Raw genomic sequence first — 20,648 nt, forward strand, 5'->3', positions numbered from 1 at the left:
CAAGCATCTTTTAATTTAATGGTTGCACCCACCATTTGCAGTGATTTTGGAGCCCCCTCAAAATAAAGTCTGCCACTGTTTCCACTGTTTTCCTGTCTATTTTCCATGAAGTGATGGAACCATATGCCATGATCTTAGTTTTCTGAATGTGAGCTTTAAGCCAGCTTTTTCACTCTCCTCTTTGACTTTCATCAAGAGGCTCTTTAGTTCTTTTTCACTTTCTGCCATAAGGATGATGTCATCTGCATACCTGAGGTTATTGATATTTCTCCCGGCAATCTTGATTTCAGCTTGTGCTACTTCCAGCCCAGCATTTCTCATGATGTACCCTGCATATAAGTTAAATGAGTAGGGTGACAATATACAGCCTTGACGTACTGTTTTTCCTATTTGGAACCAGTCTGTTGTTCCATGTCCAGTTCTAGGAACTTATAATAAAGAGGAATCTGTAAAAGAATGTACATATATATATATATATACATATATATATATCTATATATCTGCATCACTTTGTCTCCCACCCAAAGCTAACACAATATTGTAAATTAACTATACTTCAATTAAAAAAGTAATATGGGAATGGAAACAAAATAAAAGCTCTATGTAGGTTTCAGTACAATCTGTGGCATCAGGCATCCACTAGAGTCTTGAAATGTATTCCCTACAGATAAGCAGGAATTATTGCAAGTGAATCCAAGGACAAGGGGTCATCAGAATGTCTGATCTATTGGGTTGGATGACCTACAGGGATTGGTGCAGGTTAGATTAAAGCACAGATGACAAGCTGGCTGGCACCCCTAACTTCCCACAATCCCTGCTTTTCTTTTGGCTTGGTGAGTAAAGCTACTTAACAACCTAAAGGTTTCAGCTAAAGCCTATTTCATTGTAGGGTTGTGCAATGGTGCTTTGCAAAATGAAAGAGAGATGGTTTGCGGTGAGAAAATCTAGGACAGTTGTAGCAAAAGGGTGAGGTAACCAGATTTGCATATGAGGAAAGCTGACAGCAGGCATAACAGGGGAATGGAGAGAAAACCACTTATAGAATGTAAGCAACTTCCTCCTTCCTCCAGAAAATCATGGAAATATGGAGAAGGGAGGAGTGCTGTTTTGTTTGGTTATTAAAGGAAAAGATGATCACAGAGAGCTAGAGGACTTGGGGTCATTTGATTGCAGTAGCCAATGATTATATACTACTAATTGATCACAGTTTTCAGAAGCCTTCTAATATAAATTCAGCCCCAAGTCAACAAAGACACTTCTTTTAAATGTCTTCTGGGACATTTGTCTTCTGTCTTTCCCAGATGAGTCAGATAATAGCTTTCTCAAGCACCACGCATATACCTTGATCCCAGATTCTCTCCTCTCACCGTTTTGGTCTTGGTGCTCTGGACGTGTGTCCATTTCTCAATATCTCTCTTAAGATATCATATTTAGACTGGAACTTAGTATTCCTAAAATGGATTTATTCAGGGAGAGAGCACATGTAACTCCTCTTTTTCTGAGCTCTGTATTTCTAGCTGTGCAAACTGAAATGGAATCAATTCTTTTTTCAACTTCTCATTTTACTACTGACTCATATTCATCTTAGGTTTAACCTAACTCCTAGTTTTTTGACACAGAGTTATTTTCTACTCATATTTCTTTATCCTGCAGTTGTAGAGTCCATATTTTTTAAAACTAAATTATATTATGCACATGTGGTCCATCTTTATTGTTTCTTGTAATGATTTATGTCCTAGAAAGATTTAGTAAGGTTGCAAAATGTATATGCTGTACTTATTTTTAATATTTTCAGTTTTATTGAGGTATAAGTAATAAACACAATGGTAAGATATTTAAACTATACATTGTGGTGATTTGATAGCTATACATTATTAAAGAATTCCTATCATCAAATTAATTAACACATTCATTACCTCTCACATTTGTCTTTTTTTTTTTTTAGTGAGAACTTTTAAGTTCTACTCTTCTAGCAAATTTCAATTCTATTATACAGTGTTAGCAGCTATAATTACCTAGTTATCATGATATACATTAGATCTTCAGATCTTTTCCATCTTATAGCTGAAAGTTCTTACCTTTTTACTAGCCTTTCTCTACTTCTCCCACCCACCCAGCCTCTGGCAAGCACTTTTCTACTCTCTCTTTCTAAAGTTAACTTTTACTTCTTAGCATTCCACATATAAGTAGTGCCAAACAGTGTTTATCTCTCTATATATGATTTATTTCACTTAGTAAAATGCCCTCAAATTCCATCCAAATTGTTTCAAATGGCAGGATTTTTTCCTTCTCATGGCTTAATAATATTCCATTGTGGGAAAAATAAGTTCAAAGTAGATTAAAGACTAGATGCCAAAACAGATACTGTAAAACTCCCAGAGGAAAACATAAGCCAACCAATCTTTGACATAAATTGCAGCAATATCTTTTTGGATCTGTCTCCTAGAGTAATGGATATAAAAACAAAAATAGTCAAATGAGATCTAATTAAACTTAAAAGCTTTTAAACAGAAAAGAAAACCATAAAACAAAAAGACAACCTACGGAATGGGAGAAAATATTTGCAAACGATGCAACTGACAAGGAATTAAACTCTAAAATATACAAACAGCTTATACAGCTCATTATAAAAAAAACAGTCCTTCAATCAGCTGTACATTTATACAACCATATAACATCTGGTTCTCATATCTCTTTTATTCATCCAGAGATTCTAAAGAAGAGAACAGACTCCATAATTAACAGAATTTCATGTCCCATATTCTAAAATTTGAAATCTCAAGTAACAAAGAGATGTAATGCTTTATTCAAATGAGAAAACACTGTCAGGGTCTTCAGTAGTTTACAAATGCTGTGACCTCTTTCAAATTGATGTTATTAGCATCTTTTTAAAAATATTTTTTTTGATGTTTGCCACGTTAGGAGTTGAAGATTCCTTTTCTTCTTTTCTCTAAGTAACTAGAGGCTTCACTTTTCCTACCTGAGTGTCATGAGTTCTTTTCTTTCTTACCTAAGTGTCACGAGGTCCTTTCATCCCCTCTGTTTTCAAGACAATTCTTAGAAGATGACTTAGATTGTGTTTTCATTAAAGTTAGTCTATGATTTAATGTGCTAAGAACTAAGACATGGTATTTGCTGAGCTTCTGCCTCAAAGTTGCCATTTTCATTTCAAATTTCATGTAAGCCTTTAGTAAATGACAGTCTTATTTTTAAAATTTTTTTAAAATTCAAGGCTCCTCCCTCCCCACCATAATTCTAGACTTAAGGAGCATTCTGACTTACTTAACATAAATTTAATATAAGCATAATTTACACATTGTTATAGCAGATTATATAAATAGCATACAAACTGGGTCTTATTCTAGAAGGTTACTATAAATGCTAAATAAACATAGATTTAGTCTATCAAACTATCAAAGTCTCACTTGTATATACATCACTATCTCCTTGTATTAGTATTTTAAGTTATGGTCAAATTAATTCTGGTTAGCTTAAATTGGAAGGAGTTTGTTACAGAGTATTTGTTGGCTCAGAGGATTTCTGAATGTGCACAGGATCAAGGTTGTATTCACAGATGGGTGACAGAGATAGAAGAAATGCCCAAACTCATCACTGCTCTGTTTCAAAAAGAAGTCCAGAAATTGTACTGGTGTCCTCTGTTCTTCTATACTCCTATTCTCCAAACCTCCTCAAGTGCTGCTATTGAAATTCTAGGCCTTCCTTGATCCTGTTTATTAGATCTGTGCAGCCCCTGCTCACAATCTTGTCTCCACCATCAAAGCCTCATAAGTGAATCTGTTAGGGGAATATAGTCAAATATATAAGCTAGCTACAAAGAACTTGGGAAAAGTAGACAATGTTCCAAATTCTAGTGAACAAGGAGATTTACTGTAAGGCTTTCAGAGTGGCCCTGAGGGAATCAATCTGTGGTGTCTGCTGCAGTCACCCTTAGGCAACCTCACATACATATTCTTCTGCCCAGATTTAAAATTCCCTGTACCAGTGGGAGCCAGCAGCATTGTTCATACTAAAGGAACATAATATAATGTAGCTATTCTTTTCACAATTAGGTTTAAAATTTCATCATTACCCATCTAAGTGATGTTCGTAACTCCTTTAGTACAGTCACTATTCTGTATTAATATACAAATGAGAGTCATAAGGTTTATCATCACCACCTCATCTTATATAAAATAGTAGGGGAATTTGAAAGGAAAAAAATAGCTAATGGATAATGGGAGTGAAATTCTTTATTCTTAATTCCACCTTTGCCTTGTCCATTATCTAATTTCTTTGTCCTCAGACAGCCCTTCTAGAGCTGAGAGGGACTCCCTGTATTGGATTGCTATTATTCTTCCAAAATTTATCACTGGGTAAGGTGGAACTAGCAGGCAGTTTAGAAAAGCCCATTGGTTCCAAACATTGCTCCTCCTGTCCCCACTACACAGTAGTATCCCTATTTTCTCTTGATAATCAGCATTCGTTTTCCTAACCAATGTGGTAATTTTCCACCTATTGGTCTAACTAAGGACATCAGGAGAAAAGACTGGTCAAATTGAAGTCTTGATGTAGAATTCAGTGGAATCAATACATGGCTGTTACATGAAGAGCTCAAATTGTCAGCAAATAGAATCAAATATTGTCATATTCTCTGAACTTTCTGAATACATTTCTAGCAAATGATCACAAGGGAATTCATATCTCTGAATACCTCATGGAAACTTTGTGTGTGCATGTGTGTATTGTTGCTAAGTCACTAAGTTTTGTCCTACTCTCAGTAGACTCTATTTTATATATATAATCTATAATATCTGCCAATTGTGTTCTAATCACTGCTAGCTAGGAAGTTTATAGTGATGTTTTGTTTTTCCTCTCTGTCTCCAAGTGATCTCCATGATTCTTTTCTCAAGTTTGTGAATCTATATGCAGATTTCACTTTTAGCAAGGTATCTGTTCTGTGCATGCATGCTCAAGCCATGTCCAACTCTTTGTAACCCCATGGATAGCCTGCCAGGCTCCTCTGTCCATGAGATTTACCAGGCCAGAATACTGGAGCAGGTTGCCATTTCCTCCTCCAGGGGATCTTCCTGACCCAGGCATAGAACCCACGTTTCCTGAGTCTTCTGCATTGGTAGGCAGATTCTTTACCACTGAGAAGCCTCTAGTAAGGTACAGTGTGTGATAAATAATAGTTGATCCATACATAGTGAACACTGGTTTTTAATCCTAACTTCAAACTAGATTCACCTGGAGAGAAGCAAAGAACTCCCCCCTCCCCACCCCCACCACAAAAAATTAAAAAAAAAAAACCCTAAAAAATAAAACCTCTAAAACAAGGAGAAATAAAACTCATATTTGGACTCTGCTCAAGACCCATTACATCAGAAACTCTTTGAATGGGGCTTAGGCATTAGAATTTTTTAAAGACAACCTATCCAAAATCACTGCAGATGGTGACTGCAGCCATGAAATTAAAAGACGCTTACTCCTTGGAAGAAAAGCTATGACCAACCTAGACAGCATATTCAAAAGCAGAGACATTACTTTGCCAACAAAGGTCTGTCTAGTCAAGGCTATGGTTTTTCCTATGGTCATGTATGGATGTGAGAGTTGGACTGTGAAGAAGGCAGAGCGCTGAAGAATTGATGCTTTTGAACTGCGGTGTTGGAGAAGACTCTTGAGAGTCCCTTGGACTGCAAGGAGATACAACCAGTCCATTCTGAAGGAAATCAGCCCTGGGATTTCTTTGGAAGGAATGATGCTAAAGCTGAAACTCCAGTACTTTGGCCACCTCATGCAGAGTTGACTCATTGGAAAAGACCCTGACGCTGGGAGGGATTGGGGGCAGAAGGAGAAGGGGATGACAAAGGATGAGATGGCTGGTGGCATCAGTGACTCGATGGACGTGAGTGTGAGTGAACTCTGGGAGCTGGTGATGGACAAGGAGGCCTGGTGTGCTGCGATTTATGGAGTCGCAAAGAATCGGACACGACTGAGCAACTGAACTGGACTGAACTGATGCCATTTTAGTGTGCAACTAGACTTGAGACACACTTTAAAATAATAGGCCAGGAAAGAGGCCCCAAAGTTTCTTATTCTCTGCTTTTACTTACAGCAGCTCAGTCAGTTAATACTAAACCTTATAAGCACATGTACACACTTTATTATGTATACTTAATATTCCCTGTTGACCAGAGATAATTTTTAAAATAGAGATAAAAAGAAACAAACAATGATCACTCATGATCCCCTCACACAGAGGCCATACAGCAGGCATACTGATTTGTCTCCTTGTTGATAAACACCTACACCAATAATTAGGATCATGATACATACTTAATTTTCATCCTGCTTTTTGCCCTTAGCATTTTATTTTGAGTTGTTCTTCAGACTATTAAATGCTTTTTGAAAAGAGGAGTTTTAGAGACCACATAATAGTCTGTTGTGTGGCTGAACCAAAATGTATTTGATAATTATGGAAAATTTAAGGTAAAGGCAATAGTGAATGAACCACCATGCACTCATTGTGGGACTCAAACGTCCCTCTCCTGATTTAATAGCTCAGATATTATTTATGTCTTTCTCATAGGTACAAGGGAGTAGTTGCAAAGCTGTCAGTCCTAAATGATCATTTTAGTTTGTTCTTGGAACCACTTCCTGTCAGTGGCCACCAAGGATGTTCATATATAGTCCAGCCCTCAGATGAAGTTCGGTTCTTTGATGCAGGCTCTTTGATACAGCTTCAAAGCATCTTTGGCTGCCCACCCCCTGCCCCCAAATGTTGGACTCAGCATATCTTAATGTATTCATGTATGAAGGTCTAAATCTGTGTTATATAATATTACCCATTAGTTAATTATATGGGAAATTTAGATTGTATGTCATTAGTAGCTTTCTTTTTAAATTATTGTTATGACTTCATAGTTTTTAACTGTGTATCTTTACCTGCAAGCTTTACAAGCTCATGTATTTTTAAAAATAGCTGCATTGATAGACGAATGAGAATACAATGAAATGCACATATTTTAAGTTGTATCATATGATAAAACTTGAAATTTTATATAGCTATGGTCTGAATGTTTATGTCCCGTGAGAGACATATGTTGAAATCTTAATCCTGCAGGGTGTGTTAGAAGGTGAAACCTTTGAGAGGTGATTAGGTCATAAGGGTAGAGACCTCACAAATGGGATTAGTGGCTTTATAAAAGAAGTTTCAGAAAGATTCCTTGCTCCTTGTACCATGTGAGGACACAGGAAAAGTCATCAGCTATGTACCAGGAAGAGGGTCTTATCAGATACTATTTCTGTTAGTACCTTGATGTTGGGCTCCCCAGCCTCCAGAACCATAAGAAGTAACTTTCTGTTGTTTATAAATCACCCAGTCTATGGTATTCTGCTAACACAGCCTGAACAGACTCAGACTAAGACAAGGATGGAAGGAAGACAATTTGGAGAAGCACAGAGGAAGTGAGCTGGGAAGAGCATGATGCATGAGGTCAGGGTGTGTGTGCATGCTATGTCACTTCTGTTATGTCTGACTCTGCAACCCTATAGACTGTAGCCCACCAGGCTCCTCTGTCCATAGGATTCTCCAGGCAAGAATACTGGAGTGGGTTGCCATATCCTCCTCCAGGGGATCATCCCAATCCAGGGTTTGAATTGGTATCTCTTACGTCTCTCGCATTGGCAGGCAGTTTCTTTAGCGCTAGTGCCACCACTTGGGTTCAAATCTCAGCTCTTCTGCTTGTGATACTTATGATCTTGGACAACTGGCTAACCTACTTGGGCTTTCGTTTTCTCAGCCATAAAATAGGTATTGCTAATATTTGCATTCTCTTGTCCTCCAGTTTTCTTTACTTGATTCACCTCTAATTATATTTTAAAGCACATCTCAAACACTCCCTCTTTCAAGAAGCTTCCTCTGACCTCTGCAGACTTTGTTTAGTGCCCTTCATCAGTATCCCTTTGATCCTCTGTGCTCTGTGTTAATTCCACATCTTATATCTCTATCTTTTAAATGGTAAGCTCTTTGAATGCAATTATTGTGTCTTATTCATCTGCATCCCCAGTGTCTGGCACTATTCCTAGATCAGCAGATGCTTGGTAATTGTTCTCTCAAAAAACGAAACAAGGCAAAGTGAATTAATAAGTAAACTGAATTCAACTTCTGGATGGTAGGGTTGATCTCAGTTCAGTTCAGTTGCTCAGTCGTGTCCAACTCTGTGACCCCATGAATTGCAGCACACCAGGCTTCCCTGCCCATCACCAACTCCCGGAGTTTACCCAAACTCATGTCCATTGAGTCAGTGATGTCATCCAGACATCTCATCCTCTGTCGTCCCCTTCTCCTCCTGCCCCCAATCCCTCCCAGCATCAGGGTCTTTTCCAATGAGTCAGCTCTTCGCATGAGGTGGCCAAAGTATTGGAGTTTCAGTTTTAGCATCAGTCCTTCCAATGACCACCCAGGACTGATCTCCTTTAGGATGGATCTCAGTTCAGTTCAGTTCAGTTCAGTCGTTCAGTCGTGTCTGACTCTTTGCGACCCCAGGAATCGCAGCACGCCAGGCCTCCCTGTCCATCACCAACTCCCGGAGTTCACTCAGACTCACGTCCATCGAGTCAGTAATGCCATCCAGCCATCTCATCCTCTGTCGTCCCCTTCTCCTCCTGCCCCTAATCCCTCCCAGCAACAGAGTCTTTTCCAATGAGTCAACTCTTCACATGAGGTGGCCAAAGTACTGGAGTTTCAGCTTTAGCATCATTCCTTCCAAAGAAATCCCAGGGCTGATTTCCTTCAGAATGGACTGGTTGGATCTCCTTGCAGTCCAAGGGACTCTCAAGAGTCTTCTCCAACACCACAGTTCAAAAGGATCAATTCTTTGGTGCTCAGCCTTCTTCATGGTCCAACTCTCACATCCATACATGACTACGGGAAAAACCATAGCCTTGACTAGACGGATCTTAGTTGGCAAAGTAATGTCTCTGCTTTTGAATATGCTATCTAGGTTGGTCATAACTTTTCTTCCAAGGAGTAAGCGTCTTTTAATTTCATGGCTGCAGTCACCATCTGCAGTGATTTTGGAGCCCAGAAAAATAAAGTCTGACACTGTTTCCACTGTTTCCCCATCTATTTCCCATGAAGTTTTGGGACCAGATGTCATGATCTTCATTTTCTGAATGTTGAGCTTTAAGCCAACTTTTTCACTCTCCACTTTCACTTTCATCAGGAGGCTTTTTAGTTCCTCTTCACTTCTGCCATAAGGGTGGTGTCATCTGCGTATCTGAGGTTATTGATATTTCTCCCGGCAATCTTGATTCCAGCTTGTGTTTCTTCCAGTCCAGCATTTCTCATGATGTACTCTGCGTAGAAGTTAAATAAGCAGGGTGACAATATACAGCCTTGATGCACTCCTTTTCCTCTTTGGAACCAGTCTGTTGCTCCATGTCCTGTTCTAACTGTTGCTTCCTGACCTGCTCCTGCTACTGCTGCTGCTGCTGCTAAGTCACTTCAGTTGTGTCTGACTCTGTGTGACCCCAGAGACGGCAGCCCACCAGGTCCCCCATCCTTGGGATTCTCCAGGCAAGAACACTAGAGTGGGTTGCCATTTCCTTCTCCAATGCATGACAGTGAAAAATGAAAGTGAAGTCACTCAGTCGTGTCTGACTCTTAGCGACCCCATGGACTGCAGCCTACCAGGCTCCTCCGTCCATGGGATTTTCCAGGCAAGAGTACTGGAGTGGGTTGCCATTGCTTTCTCCGTCCTGACCTGCTAAACCTGGCCAATTAGCAAAATCACCTGGAGATATTTTTTGCCCAGCTTTATTGAGATTTAATTGACATATTGTGTAAGTGTAAGGTGTATGATTTGGTTTAATACAGTTATATATTGCAAATGACTACCACTATAGGTTAGCAAAACCTCCATCATGTCACAAAATTACCATTTCTTTCTTGTGGTGAGAACATTTGAAGTCTACTCTCTGAACAGCTTGGAAGTATACAATGCATTCTTGCTAAATGTAATCACAGTGATGGGCGTTAGACACACCAGAATTTATTCATCGTCCAACTGGAAGTTTGTACTTATCAACTAGTATCTCCCCATTTCTCTCACCCTGCCAGCCCATGGTAACCACCATTCTGTTCTTTGTTTCTACAAGTTCAGTGTTTTCAGATTCCACATATAATCAGATTCCATATGTAATTCCACAAAGATACCATATAGTATTTATCATCCTCTGTCTGACAGTTCACTTAGCATAAGTTCTCTCCATATTGTCACAAATAGCAGGCTTTTCTTCTTTCTCATGGGTGAATAATATTCCATTGTGTGATATCCATTCATCTTTGACAGACATTTAGGTTATTTTCATATCTTGGCTATTGCACCTGGTGCTGCAGTAAAAGTGGGGTTTCAGATATTCTTTGTTATTCTGTTTTCGTTTCCTTTGGATATGTAAGCCTGTGCTCATGCTCAGTCACTCAGTTGTGTCTGACTCTTTGTGACCCCATGGATGGTAACCCACCAGGTTCCTCTGTCAGTGGAATTTTCCAGGCAAGAATACTAGAGCAGGTTGCCATGTCTTTCTCTAGGGGATCTTTCTGACCCAGGGATCAAACTGTGGCTCCTGCAATGCAGGCAGATTCTTTACCACTGAGCCATCTTGGAAGTCCTTATTTAAGCCTAGAGATGGGAATGCATGTAAGAATTAAAGATTTTAAAATTAAAAAAAAAAAAAAAGAGGAAAACTATTTGACTAATACTTAAGGATTTTGATTTAGTAGGCGTATTAGTCTGCCGATTGTGTCTGACTCTTTGTGACTCCACGGCCTGTAGTCCACGGAATTCTCCAGGCCAGAGTACTGGAGTGGGTAGCCTTTCCGTTCTCCAGGGGATTTTAGTCTGCTATGGGCTTCCCTTGTGGCTCAGACGGTAAAGCATCTGCCTACAGTGCGGGAGACCCAGGTTCGATCCCTGGGTCGGGAAGTTCCCCTGGAGAAGAAAATGGCAAACCACTCCAGTATTCTTGCCTGGAAAATCCCATGGACAGAGGAGCCCTGTAGGCTATAGTCCATGGGGTTGCAAACAGTCGGACACGACTGAGCGACTTCACTTCGCTTCACTTCACTTCATGGCTACTCTAACCACAAAGTACCACAGACTGGGTGACTTAAGCAACAAAAATTAATTTTCTCATGATCTGGGGGTGCTAAGAGTCTGAGATCAAAGTATCTGCAGGGTTGATTCCTTCTGAGGTCTTTCTCATTGGCTTGTAGATAGCCATCTTCTTCCACTGTTTTCACATCAACTTTGCTCTCTTACCTCTCTGTGTCCTAATCACCACTTATAAGAACACCAGTCATACTGGTTTAGGGCTTACCTTAATGTCCTTATATCCCATTACTCACTTCTTTGAAGCCCATATCTCCCAAAGCAGCACATATTGAGGTAGTGATGGTTAGGAACTCAACACATAAATTTCAGGGGACATAGTGCAGCCTAAAATAACATTTCTGGGATAGTGCCTAGGAAGCTCCATAAATAATTCTGAAGATTAGTCCAGTTTGGATAGTGTGGACCTAAATCTCTTTTAACATTTCTGATTCTATTAAGGGTAACGTTTTAAATATTTATGTATTTGGCTGCATCAGGTCTTAGTTGCAGCATGAGGGATCTTCCACTGTGGTGCATGGATGCTTCAGTGTGGCACACAAACTCCAGAGTGTGCTAGCTCAGTAGTTGCAGTGCTTGGGCTTAGTTATTCCATGGCATATGGGATCTTAGTTCCCTGACCAGGTATCAAACCCACATGCCCTGCAATACAACATGGATTCTTAACCACAGGACAACCAGGGAAGTCCCCAAAGTAGCATGTCTTAAATTAATAATCAAGTGTGATTTACAAACATGCAAGTAAATACTTGAGAGTTTACCTCCTTGAAAGTTCTCCAGAAAAAGCAAAAGGATAAAATAACTAATAAAAACTAAAAGTAGGGTACATGTTGATGTATGGCAAAACCAATACAATATTGTAAAGTAATTAACCTCCAATTAAAATAAATAAATTTATATTTAAAAACAAACAAGCAAAAAAAAAATAACAGTAGGGACATGAATTAGTGGACCTAAACCAGGATTCATTGAAAATAAAGTGTAATCCCCTGATAAGAAGATCAGAGATTGGCTCTAGGACCTCACCCCAAAATGTAGGTGGGGTATGTTTCTTCTCTTTAACGTGAAGAAGAGAAGTTATGAAGTAGGTGCCTCTTGCTCTTTAGGGTTTTCCTCAGTTCTGTGTTTAGTGTGTTTTGTACCATGTAAATTGCAGTATCTTAACTCTTGTTCGTTTTGTGAAAGTATAAACTATCTTTTAAAAAAATAACATGTTTTACTTCTCTTGAAGCTATGAACACCAACACTGGTGTTCTATTTCTTCATTATTTTGAGATTCAGGTTATGGCAAAATATACACATGAAAATTCTACCTATTTATTTAGTCTATAATAATTATTGCTATTTAATCTACATGTATTATTATTTTTGACAAATCTTTGCTGGAAGGCCAAACCTATTTATGCTTTTTGAGATTATTGAATGCCAACCAAATGATATGTATCTGAAAAACTTATTTTCTCAACTGTTATTTATTTGCTTTGTCACATTAGAATGATGTATGGGCTTGTGTTGTTCCCAGAATCACACATCAAGCCCAGCTATTCATAAAGAAAGAGGACTCTGCGTCCTTTACTAGAATAGCTGAACCATTATCCTCCCACATCAGCTTTGTTAGAGAGGCTTTTTTTTTTTTTAAAATTCATGAAATCTAATAAGTGTTTGCTTTCTTCATTGCTTATTCAAAGTCATTGAATATTGTAATTTCTTTCTATTAATCAGCATTATACCTACATGCATGCTGAATGAACAATGGAAAGGATTAATGAGGCATGATGTTTACTCTGATGCTTTTGGTGGGAATGTTCATCTTATGAAGAAATGAACTGAAACCTGAAGCATTCTCCCAAGGAACACCTATTATGCATTCCACTGAATTTGCTTTTTAGTTTTCTTTTCCCTTAAGAGAGAGGGTTTCCTCCACCCCTTTGGTCAATCTAGTATGGCACAAGGGTAATGACAAATCTAATAGATGCTGTAAACCACTACTTTTAATGCACAGTGTAATTGAGTCAGAATATAGTGTCTATACTGATGACGTCCCTGATGCTTTAACAGCTGAAATTATGATTAGAAAGATCCAGATAATGCTGACTTCTATTATATTAAGCCACAGTATTATACAATTTTCCTTTTTGCAGCCTGTCCTTTCTTTTCTTTGAATTATGCAGTGTTGTCTTAAATGGTTTAGTACTTCTTTATAACAGAATTCAAAAAACTGCTGAGAGAATTTAGCATTTTTGGTAAAACAGATGCAAGCTCAATTTCTCAACTGTCAACAGACAATTTCTTTCCATAGCTTTTATAAAAAAGTGCCTTTTAAAGTAGCACCCTATAGCAACCTTCCTAGACAGCTGAAATGGGGTGGTGAGAGAGTAGTCCAATGCCCTGTACAAGGAAAGATCATTACCCTAATTGCTATGTGGTGTTTAGAAGACGCATTTTCACTTTTCACATTGTCAAGGGTACAAGGTGAGAAAACACTTTATGGATGATAGTGAGGGGTGGGAGTTACTCTTAAAAATAATGAATGCCTCCATAACTCCGATCTAGTGAGGTGTGAGTGAAATATGCTGTTTTCCTCCTTTGTGAATAAAGATCATCAATTACTGCTATGGACTAGGACACCTTTATTTGTGACCTAAAGCCATCTGAAAGGTAATACTCTAAAACTGTTGGTTTTACCATCTGTCTACTGAGCTATTTGTAATTTGTTTTAAAGGACATTCCCTATAACTGTACATGTAATAAATAACAAAAATAATTTTGTGTTGATGCCATTACTAATAATGTTACGAGTTATCATTTCCTGAGAAATTCTTTGCTGGTCATTTTACATATGGCTAAATACAATTCTCATGTGATAGAGCTGAAAAAATTTAAGAAACTTGCTAAGTGGACAACAGCTAGCAAGTGGCAGAACCAGGATTTGAACCCTGGTCTTTTCAAAGCCACAATGCTTTATGACACCTCTAGTGAATCTCTTAGAGAGAATTATCTATTTTAAGGAAAAACAAACATGATTACCAATAATTTTAATTTAGAGAGTAATCAATTTACCTAAGTGATTAGAGCAGGACTAAAATAGGTTATATGATTTTGCCTGGAATGATGGATCTGAGTGGCATAAGTAGTTATGGTTTCCATTACAGGTAGCAAAGGTAGAGTTATATTCAATTAAATGATCTGCAAGCTTATCTAGGGGTGCCTAGTTGATTATGGGGTCACTGGGATTAAAATAGGTAGCCTACTAAAGTCTCACTTGAATTGGAAAACCTAAAACAAACAAAAAAAAACACATTTTAAGTCTGGTAAAAAGAGGCTTGTCTTAGACTCCCATGATGGAGAGTCATGGGAATTTTTCAATTCCCAAAACTAAGTCAATTAACAGAAGTAGGCACTCAAAAAAAAAGGCAGAAAAAGAGGAAGGTATGATGTCCTTGAGGAAAGTTTCTGTGATAATGTCATAGGATTTTGCTTAAATCTTACACTCAACTTTCCCAAGGTTGCATTCATGTATAGAGTAACTGTGTCCGGTGAGTTGAACACAGACGTAAAGCCAAATCTAATCAATAGAAACCTCACTTAACTTACTCGCTTGGTCATTCAGAAGGCATATTGGTTTTAAAAAGTTGATGTAATTTCAGTAGCTTATTCAGAGAGTGACAAATTTTCAGTTGATGTTCCAAATGTTATCTCTTTATTGGAACATTAACATAGTCTGTGGCATCTCCTACATAGCTCTTGATTTTTATCTATTTCAATATTTAGAAAAAAAAAAAAGAAGCCGTTTTCTTTTACTTCACAAAGAGAGCAATTCATTTTCCTCATCTTATCTCAGGCTCTTGTTAACTCTTCAGATTCAAGAAATAAAATATAGCCTTCAGGCATCCTGATTTTCTATTTCACAGGACACCATATATTCTATTACCTTGATGCCATCATGCTGAGAGGACTAGGCGATCAGGGAGTATCAGATATTCCTAGTGCCTTGGTGTGCAGTGCCAGAGGGAGGCAGATGAAAGAACAAAAAGATATGGGGGCCTCCAGCTCCATTTACCTTTAAATGGACCTACTACTAAGGGACCTGCTAAGATAACCCTTTCAAAGTAAAAGTTGTGCTCTTTATGTAAGATATTAATGGTAAAATTGCACAAGTTTGTGGGCCCATTTATATTGGAGAAATGTCTATCAGATTTGAGCCTCTGAATAATTCACTCTATTACTCAAAATGCCAGATTTGAAGGGCCCCACACCAAGGGAAGCCTCCCAGCAGAACGAAGCTACAGTATAATTAATTTTTTAGCATTTAGTTCTTATGACTTAGCAGATACAATGGAATTCAAAGTGTGTGTAGCCCATTAGGGTGCTTAACAGTGTTAATCACTGTTAGGAGAATTACAACAGAGATTCCTGGAGATTTAGAACAAAACTATACCTTCTTTGACAAATAACTATTCTTTCTCTCTCTCTTTTAAAAAATATTTATTTATTTACTTATTTATTTGGTGCGCAGGATCTTTTAGTTGCAGCATGTGACATTTTAATTGCAGCATATGAGATCTAGCTCTCTGACCAGGGATCGAGCTCTGGCCCCTTGCATTGGGCTTGCAGAGTCTTAGACACTGGACTGCCGGGGAAATCCCTTTATTCTTATTAGTAGCTTCTAGAAGAGTTTAAGGGCTCCCCTGGTGGCCCAGACAATAAAGAATCTGCCTGCAATGCAGGAGACCTGGGTTCAGTCCCAGAGTTGGGAAGATCGCCTGGAGGAAGGCATGGCAACCCACACCGGTATTCCTGCCTGGAGAATCCCCATGGACAGAGAAGCCTGGTGGGCTACAGTCTAAGTGGTTGCAAAGAATCAGACATGACTGAGCAACTAAGCACAGTAGAGTTTAAACAATTGGCTATTGGCCATACATGAGCTGTACCTTATCATGAATCTGGATAACTTGGTGAGCCAAACTACCAAGAAGAAAAATTCAGCATGCCCAACAGTACTTTATCACAAGTAATTATTAAAATCTCTCACTTTATGAGAGATCATTCTCAGATGGAAGACAGAAATGCTTTCCTACTTTCCATTAGAGTTAAAATACAGGTTGGAGAGAACCTGCCTGGGAGTCAGTTCAGAGGAGACTGACGTAAATAGGTCACATGCAGAGAATTAGTTCTTATGGAAACAAAGAAGACACAGCGAGCTTTCGAAAGTCAGACACACACACCTTGTGAGGGTACAGTTCCACGCTCTGCATGGGCAGCGCAAACGGCAGGGCTGTGGGGGTGACAGTGGGGCCTTACTGGAGCATTCAGCTGGTATATGGTTGGATTATTCTTCCTGGCTATATAGTCTGCAGGCCAGATATCTCTAGCCTTCCTTGGTAATTTAAGAGTGGCCTCATAACCTTTAATACATTCTCCTTCTGTATATCTTGGATGGAATGGGTTCCGTTTCTTACAGCTAAAAATGATTCCTGATACATGGATATTTGCAGTAACCAAAGAGAGGAATGTAGGCAATGATCTGGTCAGTCACATAGAAGAAGTGATGTATATATACATATATATTTAATGGAGAAGGAAATGGCAATCCACTCCAGTACTATTGCCTGGAAAATCCCATGGAGGGAGGAGCCTGGTAGGCTACAATTCATGGGGTCGCAAAGAGTCGGACACAACTGAGCGACTTCACTATATATTTTAAACAACCCACTCAGTTTTAAAAAGATTGAGCAATCTCACCCAAGTCTGAACTCATGCAATTAAAATTATTTCTTCCTCGGCCATAAGATATACAAATCTGTGCAGTTTAAGAAAATCTCATACAGGAACTCTTAATTTACAAAACAGATATATTAAAAGATCTCCCTTTTTTAGTTTACCAAAAGATTTATCATATTAAAGAATTAGCTGTGTATTTTACCTAAACTGGCCAATTCCCTGTTTGCTTACTACATTGTCGTTTATTAAAGAATTCTGTTTTTGAAGAGTTCTTCAAGACTGGGTCTACTACATAAGTAGAGATTTGCTTTTATTTAAGCACAAAAATTTGAATGGTTGGTTGGGAAGTTGTGAGATCACCGGTCCCCATGGACTAACAAACAATTCTAACCATCACTTTAAAAATTGAAATGCTTTTAAAAATATCAACATTATGAAGAATGTATACTGTTGAGGAATATGTTTATTATGTAGGGCTTTAAAACGAAGACAATAAAACACATGTCTAACTAAAAAGTTCACCAGTACAAAACAGCATACCTCTCAATTCCTGAATGTTTTGGTGTTAATGTGGCTAGCTATTGATTTTGTAAAGTCACCATAATCCGTTTTTCTTGTTATTTTTTCAGTTGTAAATTTTAAAAATCTTTTTTGGGGAGGACTTATGATACTATACAGGTAGCTTTTACAGTGATGATGGTGCAGTAATTTTGCCTGCATCAGATATGTGTGCATGTCATACTACGTGGCTCTACGCTTATAAATACCCCTAAATCCCTTTTAGGTTCACAAGTTCACAGCAGATGTTGAACACCTATTGGATATTTAAGAGCATCGTAAAAAGACTATTTCTGGAGGGTTTGTGCTTATGCTTGGAATAGATCTCCTTCCCAGCAAGTCAAAAGCCCACTAAAAGGATTTGATCTCAGCCTCTGTTAGATGTTTGCTTTCCTATTAGAGAGCTCATCTTATAGCTATAACAGGGGTAGTTGTCTCTTTAATTACTAGGAACTTGCAAAGAGTCGGGCATGACTGAGCGACTGAACTGAACTGAACTGACTTTATAAGAACTTCGGAGCAGAACTTGGTGACTAATATTTAACCTGATGATAAATATTCATCAGAGTTTTCACAATTGAAAAGATTTAGTTTTTTCAAGACAGCTAAAAAAATATGTTAGAGCTGTATCTTTTAAAGCTTTTCAAGACATACTAGATTTCAGATTATGTAATAAGCTCTGCTATTTAAGTTCTGTCTTCCAAGTAAAAGCACTGGATCTTATAAAGCCCAGGAATATTCTTTTTTCATAAATGGAATCTCATGAAATTTTGGCTCAAATATTTGGGTGTGTATGCTCTGTCACTCAGTATGTCTGCCAGGCTCCCCTTTTCATGGAATTTTCTAGGCAAGAATACTGGGATAGGTTGCCATTTCCTACTCCATGAGATATTCTGGAACCAGGGATTGAACTGTGCCTCTTATGTCTCTTGCATTTGCAGGCAGATTCTTTACCACTGAGCCACCTGGGAAGCTCAAATATTTGTAGGCTATACTTTACGGAGTTTTACTGTATCAGAGCAGCAATAGTAAATGGCTTGCTTCATATATTCAGTTATTAGTATTCTCAATATCACTCAAACCTTCAAGTCCTAACCCTCAGTTGATAGTTTCCTAAATGGCTTTAATTAATTGGCTTTCTCAGCTAACCAAAGGTGAGTGGAAAATTTTAAGGAAGAGCTCAAGTACAAATATTGGGTTTCATTGGTGAGGAAAAATTGGAACTGAGGTTATCAAATATTTTTAGTCTGATTTTGATGATAGGAAAAGCTGAACATGGAGATTAGTAGTTTTGTCTTCATGCCATTTGATCTGGCCAAAGAGCAATGTACTTGAGACTGAAAGGTTTCATATTTTCATCTGCAGTCTGTAAATATGAATGTGGTTATGGTAACTACTCAATTATCCTAGTACACATATGTTATTTTACCTCTCAGATGATCAGAAACAAGATGTGTTTCATTTATATACTCCATGATATTTCCATGAATAAAATGCTGTAGGTGTTTTCTAATGGTACAAACCATCTATGTATCTGTTTTAGATTCTTCATAAGCCTCTGGGATCAATTCCACATGAACTTATGCTTGCAAAGCAAGGATGTCAAAATTCCCGGGGCTGAAACCATTCATATCAGGTGACCAAAATACTGGAGCTTCAGCCTCAGCATCATTCCTTCCAATGAGTAGTCCTGCTTGATTTCCCTTAAGATTGACTGGTTTGATCTCTTTGCTATTCAAGGGACTCTCAGGAGTCTTCTCCAGCACCACAGTTCAAAGGCATCGCTTCTTTGGCACTCTGCCTTCTTCTCTGCCTTCCTTTAAGATACAGCTCAGGAAATATACCTTCTAGCATATATCCTCTTGTGTGCCTGACTTAATTAAGTGCCCCTCCTTTGCATGCCTATGGAACCCTGTATACAGCCTTACCATTGCATTACCTTAATATCAAATGCTTATATATTTGTCTTGCCTTGTACCCTTTCCCAGCTTCTGTTTCTGAATCATGTCTAACTCATGGTAGCTGCTCAATAAATGTTTACCAAAGTGAATTGAACATTTCTTCTCTGTCTCTGCTTTGTTCATCTATCTTCCTTTTTCCTCATTCTTTGTGCTCCTGGTTGCTGATTGGTCTATCTGTGTTGACTCTGCCTTACTGTGTAAAGCTCCGACTTTACGTATATCTCCTACCTTCACATCTCTCTCTCAGTGTGATGACTTCAGTACAATTAGGCACTCTTACAGTCAGATGAAGAATATTGAAACAGTTTTGATTTTGGAATGTTTTCTTAGATGAAAAATGGAGATCAAAAGCACCTTAAAGTCTAGCTTCTTTAATCTCCTTAAAGAAGCTTGTCTTGTCTTTTAATTGCTAATGACCTGACCTTTCAGGGTCCTCACTGGCAGCCTGAGGCAATCCATATAAAGATGAGATCATATATTGGAAGGATCTATGGGAAGTCTTTTGAAATTAGAAAGCTCTTGTTCTCAACTTAGGAGTCATGTTGTATTGGCTTTAACAAATGTGAAAATAAAGACCTAACAATTGCCATAAAAAGTTTAGGTTTAAGATATGTAGTTAGCCTGTGTTTCCTGTGAAATCTGAACCTGGTTTGAATGAAGGAGGACTTCCGATTTTGAAATGGTTATTATACATGACGTGTTCATTGTCAACCACATATCCTGCTCAATCTGTGCCTTAAAGCCTACAAATTTGTAAAATTTTAGAATTTTGTAAAATTTGCATAATAAACTAAGATTTTTAAAGTTTACCTTTGTGAGTTTATTCTTCTCCAACCACCCCCGTCTGCACAAATTTCCCTAAATGATAAGCACTCACAGACATTTGACCCACATCATGGACGATTAGGTTTCCCTGCTGGCTCCATGTTAAAGAATCCACCTGCAGTGTAGGAGCCGCAGGAGACATGGGTTCGATCCCGGGGTCAGGAAGATCCCTGGAGGAAGCAATGGCAACCTACTCCAGTATTCTTGGCTGGAGAGTCTCATGGATAGAGGAGCCTGGTGGGCTACAGTCCATGGGGTCTCAAAGAGTCAGACATGACTGAAGGGACTTCGTAGTAGCATGGACAATATCTCTCAATAGTGAGCTGATGAATTTTTTACAAATGCAGTGGGTTGTAAATTTAAGCAATCTTTAACTGAATGGCTATTTCAGCTTCTCAAGTGATTAGTC

General features: G+C 38.5%; 1 long non-coding RNA gene across 4 annotated transcripts in view; it reads left to right on the forward strand.

Annotated features, from left to right (window-relative positions):
* Positions 1-20,648, forward strand: part of LOC138445301 (uncharacterized) — a 313,499-nt gene that overhangs the window by 209,864 nt on the left and 82,987 nt on the right. The gene's annotated exons all lie outside the window — the stretch shown is intronic.

Source organism: Ovis canadensis, chromosome 1, assembly GCF_042477335.2.
Source record: "Ovis canadensis isolate MfBH-ARS-UI-01 breed Bighorn chromosome 1, ARS-UI_OviCan_v2, whole genome shotgun sequence".
Taxonomy (NCBI): domain Eukaryota; kingdom Metazoa; phylum Chordata; class Mammalia; order Artiodactyla; family Bovidae; genus Ovis; species Ovis canadensis.